The sequence below is a fragment of the Biomphalaria glabrata genome, chromosome 4, assembly GCF_947242115.1.
Source record: "Biomphalaria glabrata chromosome 4, xgBioGlab47.1, whole genome shotgun sequence".
Taxonomy (NCBI): Eukaryota; Metazoa; Mollusca; class Gastropoda; family Planorbidae; genus Biomphalaria; species Biomphalaria glabrata.
Window position 1 is genome coordinate 28,862,147 of NC_074714.1, and position 3,607 is coordinate 28,865,753.

Here is a 3,607-nt window from a genome sequence, read left to right on the forward strand (position 1 = left end):
TATTATTGACTTATTAAAATAGAAAGCAAATCATTACCAATATTCACTTGTCAATAAATGTTAGCATTACTCAATTTTTAGTTACGTGTTCAGATTATTAAATTTTATTATTTAAATTATAGCAACTTTCTCTTTCAATCCAGCTTAAGATACATTCCTGTATAAAGTCTATAATTAGTTAATGTCGATGTAGTATTGTTCAGACACTTACAAGTTTAATCATCTATACTTCACAAAAAAAAGTATTTGAATGGTTTTCATTTGTTTGTACATCAAATATGTATTAATATAATTATCATTTTTAGATGAAACATTAAATACTGAAGATGACCATTTCAATTTCTGATGTAGGCCTATTCTCATTTCATCAAACAAACAGAATATTATCTGAAATTTCATCCCTTCATTGTAACTGTAACTGGCTTCATAAAAAAATGGAGTGATGACTGGGTTGACTATACATTTTTGTATAAATAATGCATCAATGAATGTAGATTATACTGTTCTTTTCCTCATCTTGAAATGTGTGGACTGATATTTTGCTGTTGCATTTTGTTTTCATAAGTCAATGACACATGATATTCTAAATGATAAAGATCTTCTACTCATTACAATAGCACATTTACATGCTGTTTGTCTAAGTGGAAGCAGATAAAATTTGTTCCTCTATTTGCTGTACAATCTCAAAATTCATGAGCAGCTGAGAAAAAAAATAAAAGGTTATAAATATATATATTTGCTAATAACAAATGTAAGACTACTTTAAGTTACAACAATGGACAGCATCTTTAAAGCTGATTTGAATGAAATCACAATGGATAATTTTTTCTATAAAAATTAGGCCTGCTTTACTGATTTTTTTTAAAATGTAAATAAAGTTTATGCATAGGATTAAATATAACATTATAACATGTACTTAAGGTGATTTTTTACCTATTATTTCACAATGGCAAGTAATTTAAAGTGATACATGTATGTTTTTAAAATTTACAACACACAATGTTATTGGAGAAAGTAAATAAAAATCTCACTTGTAGTAGATCCCCTTCAATTTGAAAGCTAGTGACAATCAAATCATTCAATTTGAAAGCTAGTGACAATCAAATCATTCAATTTGAAAGTTAGTGACAATCAAATCAGGTTTTTGGATGTAGTATGCTCCTCTAGTAAAAAAAGAAAAATGCATTACAAAAAGTTTTCGTTTTAAATAAAATTTCTCTTGGGTGACTTGAGTAGAAATATGCTCATGTGACGATCACACTTGCTGGGGATTATATTATCAAACTTGATAATTCAATGAAATGAAGAAAGAAACATCTCTCTGTATTTTCTTAAAACTTCTTTAATAATACTTCTTCAACTTCCACATAAAATGACTTCTCAATTCAATAGCAACTTGACTTGATACTTCTTGAATAAAACTTTTAAATACATGAAACTTCACTAAGCATAACTTCAACTAATATAACTTAAATTAAATGGACCCGCTAATATCATAAAACTTGAATAAACCTTTACTAAGAGAAGACTTAAGCGATAACTAAGCGAGGACCATCGCTCTACAAAACTACTTTTATGCGAGGACCCCGTCTAACTGACTTTCCCCTAATTTATAATTTATACTTTCTTTGATCGTACGTTCCAGAATCATGGAACCTTCTCAGATAATTATTTTAGTAGCTTTGACCTTCTAGAAGCTGACGTGTGCTATTTTTTCATTAACCCCTTTCTTTGATTGGATACCTAAAATTAACTTGACACTTGCACTGGTTTGAACTCGCTTCTAGAAACTGGTCGAAATAGGTCACTGACTCGACACGTGACAGCTCACACTAAGCAGTGAAAATTGTCTGTCCAAATAAACTATTGAAACTACTGTCAGCTTCACATTAAGTTTTACAGTTCTTCCTCTAAGACTTTTAGGTACCGGTATTATCTATCGAGATCAGGGTAAAACAAGGATGGGTTTTGGCCATCAACACTATTCGGAATTGTTTCGTCTGTACTCTCAAAGCGCCTTGGAAGATGGAGTATATATCCACAGTAGATCGGATAGAAGGCTTCTTAAACTGTCTTGACCAAAACGAGGAGACGATATATCCTGATTAGGGAACTGATGTTTGACGACGATGCGGCTCTCACTACCGTTCGCAGTAATGATTACAAAGGCTAGTCAATACTTCGACAGCTGCATGTCAATAGTTCAGTCTTACAATAACTCTCACCAAGACAGAAAAGAGGGGATAACATCATCAAATTCCATTTCAGTGAGGGCTTGAGAGACTCAAATCCTCTCTTGCAAAAAGCCCTGTATAGAAACCTTGCTGTATTGCGTAGTGCATACATGTCACCATACAGATCGAGAATTTTTGGTTTCTCTGACCTGTTGAGACGCAGATAAGCAAGTCTGATGCAGTCAAACAGAATATGAGGCACGGGGGCACCGGGATTCGAAATTTGGCCATAGCTGTGAGAAACACGAGGCAGCAGGACAGTGGCCTGTCCTGCACTGTGTTATAATAACTTGCCATAAAGCATCACAGAATGTACTTTTTCTATTTTATCATCGACATCATATATAGGCCAAACATATTTTTCTCACATTTTTCAAATTTGATAAAACTTAACATCTAGACTTATTACCTTTACTTTAGGCCTACACATAATATATGACTTTTTAAAAACGTATAAACGAAAGGTCATTTTAGCCTATTATAGTAAGAGCATATAGATCAAAATGTACCGGGTTATCCTTCTGAATAAGTCTTACTATTTGGTTTATATATTTATATATATATATAGGCTATGCTCTCACAAGAACCTCAATTCAATCAATGTCGTAAACAAGAAAATACACGAAATACAGGCTTGGCTAATTAGTCTATATTGGCTGAGAAAATCAATTATAAAGCTTTACAGTTATAGATCTAAGTCAGAAATTTATTTGCGCACACTTACCTCTGTAACTTCTTCTTTAACAATTCAGCTTCCATTCATGATTCGCTGTAAAAGTGGTGGTAAAAATCTTCGGGAATGGTTTCTTTATAAAGTAAAAAAAAATCTACCGGAAGTCAATTTACCATGCAACCAAGGACGCCTCCGTGAACGGGACTTGTTTATTGAAAAATATAGGCTTAGTGCGTAGTCTATGAAAAAAACCCAACAACAACAAAAAGCTGGTTGGGATGGTGGACACATATCTCGAAAACGATGCTAACCATTTCCCATGAAATGTGACAGTTTATGTTGAACTTTAGAAACAAAAACAGTGGCAACATATGGTTTGATCGTTTTCATTTTTCGAATTGTAATAATCTTTCAAATTAAACTTGGTTTGCAGGTCTAGGCATTATATATTTTGAACACCAGTACGTCCTCAGGTATATCCGCATATATTAATTGAAGAGTTAAATATATAAATACATTGTTTCAAAATCTGTTAAGAAATAAAAAGCAGCGTAGAGCCAATCTAATGTTTTGCTATTGACTTTAGAAGCTGACGAATAATCAGAAACTGTATTTAGGACTTTTTAAAAATGTTATTATCATTTAGGTTTTCCTGAGTAGAGGAATAGATACTCTTTGTATATGGGCATAACATGGCCTA

The 3,607-nt window shown here is 32.5% G+C and overlaps 1 long non-coding RNA gene across 1 annotated transcript; it reads right to left on the reverse strand.

Moving 5' to 3' along the window:
- Positions 1 to 203: 203 nt before the first annotated feature.
- Positions 204 to 3,120, reverse strand: LOC129926011 (uncharacterized). Its single transcript, XR_008777701.1, has 3 exons — positions 2,959 to 3,120; positions 1,032 to 1,161; positions 204 to 700 (listed from the first exon to the last, which is right to left on the reverse strand). It is a non-coding gene; the product is annotated as an uncharacterized LOC129926011 (long non-coding RNA).
- Between the last annotated feature and the right edge of the window lie 487 nt (positions 3,121 to 3,607).